The sequence below is a fragment of the Acyrthosiphon pisum genome, chromosome X (genome assembly GCF_005508785.2).
Source record: "Acyrthosiphon pisum isolate AL4f chromosome X, pea_aphid_22Mar2018_4r6ur, whole genome shotgun sequence".
NCBI classification, from domain to species: domain Eukaryota; kingdom Metazoa; phylum Arthropoda; class Insecta; order Hemiptera; family Aphididae; genus Acyrthosiphon; species Acyrthosiphon pisum.
The window spans coordinates 17,986,809-17,995,940 of record NC_042493.1 but is presented as its reverse complement, the minus strand read 5'-3'; positions in this window follow the sequence as shown (position 1 = coordinate 17,995,940).

Sequence of the window (9,132 nt, the reverse complement as noted above, 5' to 3'; positions counted from 1 at the left end):
ACCACAACTAAAAGTAAGTTATACATTTATTATTCACGACATAACCTATTTATAATAGATAATGCATTTTATTATTATTAGTTGTTATGTAGCTACTTAATTAATAATATTATTAATTTTTATTAAATAATATTTAGCAATTCCTTTTGACAAAATTTAGTTCTCAAAAACGTGACTTTTTTACATATTATGAGAATAACAATTGGTTCGAATACAGTATTAATATTTAAGAAAGATGCTATTTTGTTATGCATGTCAAATATTTAGAAGCAATAAAACTGAACCTATATTCACATCTATTGGGATTTGGGTTTAAAATTTGGAAAAATATGTTTTATTAAGAGTACGTGATACCCGCACGCGTTGTCTCCGTCTTACAAATGTACGAAATAGCAAACAACTATTTGGCGCGGGATAGAACCACTCCCTCGATATTTATAGTAGAATAACCAAAAATTCCACAACGCATAGGTAACAACTTTATCTGTGTCGTAGCGTTTTTACTATTTAGATAACATAAATAAAATTAAAGTAATTAGTTTGAGAACATTAGGATTTTTTTTGTTTTTATCAAGTTGTTCCCTGTGTGTTGTGGAATTTTGGTACCTAATTCTACTACAAATACCATGGTATTTGCTAGGGAGTGGTTCTATCCTGCGCAAAACCGCTATGTTGTACATTTGTAAGATGGAGACAACACATATCCCATCACGTCCTCTTAAGTAGACGATATATAACTATGGTACTACATAAGTGTGCATTTAAAGCAATTCTAAAACATAGGTACCTCCTGTAATACTAAATATGTAAGTAATATTTGAATAAAATATAAAAGCTACTCTGTTACTTGTACCATATAGGCAGAGTTGAGCAAAATGTTATCTTAAAAATACATTTTTATTGGAATAATAAATTGTGAAAAATTCAACCGAATAATAATTTATTCGAATTAAATGTTATTTAAACAACCCTCTGAACGAATTGTATATAAATAATGTCCTAGTCTGCATGTAGGTATCTAATTTTCCCCATGTATTTTTTTTCATTTGCTAGTTGCTACCAAAGTATAATTGAATTTTAATGTCGGTTTGACATTTTTTAGTACCTAGGTAAAAGTATAATTAAAAAAAGTAGGCAAACGGGTGTTAAGAAAAATGATTCTGATCGAAAACGATCAGTCAGCCTATGATATTACTAAGTATATTTGATGACGTTATTGTGAATAAATTAATTTATATATTTACCTATTTACGTGGAACCTTGATTTACATTTTCAATCCTTAGCTATAAAAGTTGAACATTTTATAAATTTCTAACTACAAAATAAAGACTTTTTTTTTGATAAAGATAGATAATCTTATAAGGAATCTTGTATTATATTTTAAAATCTTAGATTTAAAAAGAAAAATTTTTACGAATTCTTAACTCAAAATAGTTTGCTAATTTTCGTGATTTTTCCATATTTTTTCAATTTTTGAATTTTAAATGCTTATAAAAAAAACTGTGACTAAGGATTTTTAATATTTTTCAAATGTCATTGTAACAATATAGTAGGAGCCTTGTATTAAATGTTCAAGTATTTTTACTCAAAAAATATAGTTTTATTGACATTTATAGAAAAATCTAATAAAATTGGAAGCTGAAAATGTCCGTAAACAGTTCAAAACAAATCAAAATATTTTGAAAATGTTATTGTATATATAAAACGTGAATGTAAACAACAGTGAACATTTCATATATATACGGTAATTTGTTTTAGAGTTACACCAAAACCAAAATAGATTTTGTGGGAAACCGATTTTACGTAAAAATTTGCGTTTTTTCTTAATTTTTATGTTGTTTTTCCCGGCGCTTTTGAAAACTATTGGGAATTTTAATGTTTGACCTCCCGAATGCACCAACTAGATTTATTTTCCATCCGAACAAGATACTGTTGAAGAAAATCGATGCAGTAAAACTGCCCCAAACCGTGATGACACACACAAAAAAAAACAACACATACCTATTATTGTAAAATCAATACATTCATCGTTTCACTCAGAATCTAAAATAAATAAATAAATAAAAAACATATATCATCGTAAAATCACTACATTCATCGCTCCGCTCAGAATCTAAAACTATAGAAATTTCAAATTGAAATTTGAAATGAATTAAATTAATTTTTGTCTATAATAAATAATAATGGTTGCTATTGGCTTAGGAGAAATAACTAGTAGAAATTAGAATATATTTTTTTGGTTGCCATTGGTTAATCGGTCAGCAAGCTTAAATGATGAATCAAATAAAAAATTCTGATCATTGGTAAAGTAGGGTCAGAAAAATATCTTTTTTGATTTCCTAACAACAAATTCTGACTATGACTTACACGTTGCTGTATTAACTTAACTTAACGAGTTAAAAAAGTAGTTAACATGCCCAGCCTTGCTCAAGTGTTAAATTGTTGTAGGTATTATACTACGTATTATACCTATGAAATTGTGCGCTATTACCTACGCATTATACATATATAGTAATGTTTTAAGATAAAACGCAAAAATTTATTTTATAACACACCTATTACATTTGTTTATTAATTATTCTCTATACATGTTTACAGTATATCAACCTTTTGTAAACACAGAATATTTGTATTACCTGTGTCATCATGTGACCCCGGCTTAATAAGGTCATAGTGCAAATTCGGTGATTAAATCTCTAATCTCTGTCAATGTGGGCTTGGTGTGGCGCGGTGCTTACAATCAGTCACAAAACGTGTTCTCATTTTCTGAGTGTACGCATTGGTCTGTGTCATTATAGACTATAGTTCCCGGATGGGTGACCAGGAGGGTATTTAGTGACAAATCCTTGCCACATACACATGTGTCCAAACCATTCGCACTCTCACCCACAGTAACCGATGTAACGTCTCCTCTTCACCTTTCGCTCTTACCGCTGTTTAGGTGTCTTTCTGATTATATTAACGAGGTTTTGGAGACTCGACCTCGGTGTGTGATATTATTACTAGGCAGGCCCTGATTTACTGAAATAGTGGCCCCGTGGACTATAAACCTTGGGGGCCTCTTTTAACAAAAAATTTTAAAAATAATATTAGGTGCATTTAACAATAAAAAGTTCAATTCATTTATTTAATTATAATAGACATTTTTTCTTGTTTTTTTTTTTGCAAATTCAGCAATTACGTCTTCAAATATTAACTGTTTAGTAACATCATGGTTGATTGCCAGTAATGATAAAGAGTCCAGTTTTTCTTGTGTTAAAGTAGAGCACATTCGATTTTTTATACGTTTTTAGTACAGAGAATGAACTTTCACTACTACAGTTCGTGCACGGCATTGATAAATATATTTGTAATATAATGTCCAAGTTGGGAAAAGTATGGCGTATATTCATTCTTCGAATATATTTCAAACAATAATGGGGATCTTCAAAAAAATTATTACCAAAAAATGACTTTTTCAACTCTTGAAACTGAATCAGTTCACATTCAAAATTATCAGAATCTAAATCATCTAAATATGTATCCAATATATTTTTGGAACATTTTTGCATTTCTGATCTGTCCATATCTTTAAAGAGAAAACCAAATTTTTTTCTAATTCTTCATAAGTATTGTTTCTTTTTCTCAATTCAGTAATTAACTATTATTGTTGATAATATCATTGAATTATAGTATTATCACTGACCGATAACTTATTTTTTCGACTAATATATTATTATATCATTATTATTAGTCTAAAAGTATGAAAGCTACGTCTGCTGCGGTCTCCTTAAATAGGTTATAGTTACTAAATCTTATTAAAAATATCTTTTATTTATGGTAGCAAAGTGTGGAAAGGGGAGGGGCCCTTCAAATTTGGGGGCCCTGTGCTAGTGCACCGGCTGCACATACGTAAATCAGGCCCTGTTACTAGGGATCAGGGTTACCTTATGTGAAGCAAAGTACTCAAAGTATATATGTATGTATCTGTTATTAAATATTAATGTATTATTATTACTACAATATCGAATCTTATTATTTATTGAACATCAAATAATATGCACTAGGTATACTTATAAATTATAACTGAGAGCTACCAATCGGGCCACGGTGTGTCGTGGGTGCAGATATCCAATGTGACTTGAGCTGGTCGTACGCGTGTCTTCTTCAGGTCTGAGTCAATGACTCTTCATTCTCGAACATCAAACTATCAACTGCCGATTATAGACTGCCTCTATCGACTCTACAGGGTGTATCTTATGTCATTGTACGTGGGTTTTTTTTTTTAACGATTATGGAACGATGATAATATAGAATTTCGTTAAAACGAAAAAAACGTGTTTCTTTATTTTTAACAGGCTATTTTTTTATAACAATTTCAAAATCTCAGTGTAAGAATTATTTACCCCATCACTATTTATAAATTGGGAAATATTAGGTACCTGCAACGCACCTTATTAATATTAAACTTTCGTTAAAATATCACTGTTGTTTTTAATACATTTATAGATGAAAATAATTTGGATTTAGATGATCACTAAATCCTAAAAAATATCATCAGATATAGGTAAATTATTAATCAAGGGTTGCTTGTATTAAAATGTTGCATAATTTTAATAGCTAATTAAATAATATTTTCTAGTATGAAAAATAAAGGTCAAAATATTAAAAATACATTAAAAACCTTAAATACATTTTTACTATTTTTAGATTCTTCTAGAAGGAGGGTTCATAATTATAATATAAACCTATAGCAATTGAATGACATATATTTGTATCTTAATTACATATAAATCCGTTCCCTAGGACAACACATCTCTATGGAAAACCGTAAATAAACAATATAAATGTTTATGCATTATTTGTTATTTTGAAACCAAACATATTATATGTATAATATAAAATAATATAATATAATATACATAGGTACCTGACTCTTATTCACTAACTATTAATGACCTTTTAGAATTTTTTTGTAACGTTATACTAATTCTACGAATAACGTTAAAAGCCGTGAAACGTATTTTGGTAATATTACAAATAACACTAATGCATACATTCAAATATTTTATGAAGATAAAATGGTTTTTGGTTGAAGAGTGGCTGATGAGTGGCGTAAAATATTTGAAGGTAATATTATATAACGTTAAAAACTGAAAAGCATACTATTAATATATTTTAGTACAAAGTGTACAAAACATTATATTATTCGGTTATTTTACTAATATATATGTATAATAATATGTACATTGTACATATGCATAGAACAAAGTTATACAATTTAATATACCTATTGTATGTTTAATATATAGACAGAAGACGACGCAATGCATAAATTAGAAGAAGGTAGAGATCAAAAAGAAGAGACAAACGAAAAGGAAGGAAAAATATTATATAACCTTAAAAATTGCAAAGCATACTATTTATATATTTTAGTACAAAGAGTAATTGTTATTTTACTAATATAATATGTACGTATGTATAGAACGTAGTTATACAAAATATATTGTATGTTTACTATAGTTAAGGAAAAAATGTACCTTTTTACTTTGGCACAAATAGGCTATACCCAAAGGTGTGCATTAACTTGTTAAAAAGTTAAAGTTAAGTTAAAAAGATAATTTTTTTTAACTTTTTAACTTAACTAGTTAGTTTTTTTGTTTTTAACTTATTAACTTATTCAGTTAAATTTTGTATTGTCTTAACTTAACTTTTTAAATTTAATTATCATTATTGTACAGTTAAGTTAATTAATTTTTTTTTTATCATGTGTGGAACCAAGAGAAAACTTATTCATTCAATTTTGGTAATTTATTTTTCTAATAATATAATATCATCAATTCATAATAATCAAATTATATTATAATCTATATTCTATAGGTACCTACTACAGTAAAGAGTAATAATTAGTATTCTATCCATTGTATGGACTGGCTATTTTCACGAATTATATTATTGAATAATCCGATTTTTGTTTTATCTAACTCTCCAATTCCCAAAAACAGGTTTAAAACTAAATATCATAGTCTTTAAATGGAAATCATTATATCAATAACATATACTGGTTTCTGGTAAATACGACAATAATTCCAATGGACAAAACAAAAAGTTGTCCGAGATATTTATAAATTATAATTTATATTGCCGTATTCGTTATAAATACAAGCAAACGTATGAGATTAGAAAATAACAATATCGAAATAAAAATGGAAACAATTTTTGGTAGGTATTATACTATTATCATTATTCATTGATTTTATTTTAATAATAGACTATTATGGTCACGGTTTAAGATATACTGGTTACACTCCTATATTAAATTGTCTATAACACATGGACCGTTCAATATGTTTTGCGATAAGGCACAGAACAATTTAATAAGGCGGGTAACTAGATTGTGGTGAGCCCTAGCGGCCAACTTTTGAATAGGCTATGGCTTAATATGATTAATGTTTCAAAAATATCCCACGAGGAGCCCTCATTAGTTCTTCATTCTATGATAACAAAATTATGAGAGAGTCCATTTATTTTATAAAGTTGTGCAACCAGTATATCTACAACCGTGATTATGGTACTAGATATAATAAGTCTTACTAGGATAGAAGACTTACATTAAAATGTATACTACTACTAATAATTAATATCTTCTCTAGACTCTAACAATTTTAGTATAATTTAAAGTTTATAAGTTAACCTATAACTTATAAGTTTCTGCTAAAAATGAAATATAATAATAATTTTAAGTTTTATGTTTGCACAGTGCTAAGCGTCTTGGTAAATGTCCGTACAAATCAAAATACTAGGGCAATTGATGAATTATGAATATGTTGACTTTAAAAAAAATTAACTTTTTTTAACTGAGTTAAGTTAATTTTATTTTCCATCTTAATTTTTAACTTAACTAGTTAAACTTTATTTTTTTGTTAACTTTTAACTTAACTGGACATGCAATGATTTTGGAGCGCAAGTGGGGTCGACTACAAGGTGTCTGTCGTGGAAGAGCTTTAATAATGTACGATGATATACATTTTTAATTACCATTTACCATTACCATTTACCATGAGATATCTTTCAATTGATTGAAACAACCACAAATATATACAATTATAAATATATCTATATAGATTTATATAGATAGTAATTGTATAGCTATCTAGTTGTTTTATATACATTGTCACCATAAGAGGTTATATAGTGGACCTTCTCTGCTCGCCCTTCATGGAAGACATGATCGAAGGCCGTGGCAAGAGATGCGGAACGAAGTTGCCAACTAACCTAACCCCGATGGTCGAAAATATCATGTCCCGAAAGGAAGCTCCAGAGAGTGAGATGTAGAACCAAGTAGCCCTAACCTTAGCTACAAACTTGACACTTAGTTAAAATAAAAATTATTATACACCGGAGGTGAAAATTAGAGGAATAAAGACCTCTATTTTTTGTACCGAGCAACGCTCGAATTGTTAATAATCGTTTTATTTATGATTGCATGTATTGTATTTGTCAATAAATTAAGCCTAAACTAAGCCCCCCAAACTTAGCAGTTGCCCCCCCAAAAAACCTAGGACATACAATTTTAATATGCTATATTGCAATGGCCTGCTTGCCTTTAATAATATATTCAGCCCCCCTCCCCCTCCCAAGTCAAAAGTTGAAATTGCGCCTATGTAATAATACACCTACATTATCGAATATTATATAAAATCATTACATCACTACAACTTAAAATCAAATTTTTAATAATAGAAAGTTATAGGTTTTAGTTTTTTATAAGTAAAAGTAGAAATAAACGTCTTGGAATAGAAATTAATATTATCAGTTGTACTCGACTTTGGGGAGTACGCAGAGGAACGGAGTTCCCCAACTAACTTTCAGAAATGTTAGCGTACCCCTACTATTATTTTAACGGGAACGCAGTGGACGCTTTTTCATTCTACATTTTTATCAATATGCGTGAGATACCATCATAATTTGTCTTATGGATTATTTCATTACCGTGGTTCTATAAATTAATTAACAATATTAACTAATTATTACTAAACTTTTAATTAGTTTTATTTTATTATCTGTTTGAGTTTGTCATTATTAATAACTATAATATATATGATAGGTACATACAGTAATTACCTATGTCTTGTTTTTTTAATTGATTATTTATAAATATTTTTTATATTAATTAAAAAAGGGTTATTAGAGGGGTGTGGGGGTCATAGCCACGAGGCTCAACAACGTTTAACAATAGTGGTGGGGACGCTCTTTTTTTAAAATTAAACAGAGTCCCCTCACTTTAATTTTGCCAAGTCGAGCACTGTAGACACTATTATGATCGACCTTGGACATTGAACGGCAGTGATGAGTTATTTCATTATTATTGGTTATTGTATTTTTTTTTATTTATAATAAACAAATATACAGTTTTACATTAATTGTACATTTGAATTATCTATCTTCTGTAAGCTAAGCTTGTGACGAAGATAGAGAGTTATAAATTGATACATATGCTTAAAAAACTAAAATTTAAAACACTATTATTGCGTAATTATACAATACAAAAGAGATAATTAAAAATAGAATATAATAAGGTTGACGTTACAGTTAATGATACATGTAGCCAATCATTAATTATTTTTTTAGCTTTGTTATAATTGTAATTAATATTAACATTCTTCTTTATAGAGAAAGGCATAGAATTGTAATATATAGGACCAAGATAAGCAACACATTTTTGACCAACTGATTTTTTAAAAAGTGATGTTTTAGCATCGAAAGATCGAAAAGCTTTTTTGTTACTAATTTCATTTTTCTCTACCCATTGATCTAATTGTTTAACCACCCACAAAATAGCTATTTTTTGAAAACAAAGTCAACTGGTAATAATTAATAATTAATTTAACTGGTTATCTAAATTTGCTCATATTTCATCAGCGTGAGTTATCAATCGTACTATTTATTTTGTCCTATTAAAGCCCTAGAATGATAAAAGTCGTACAAATAGCCACAGGCAAGGTGTATTGATAAGGTGTCGTCACTTGTTTGAAAACTTGATTGAAAATTTTACCACAGACAGTCGTCACCACCGGGAGCGCTGTATGTCCTAAAGAGGCCGAAAAACGAACGCTTTTGTACACCAAAGCCATAGAAAATTGAAAATATAT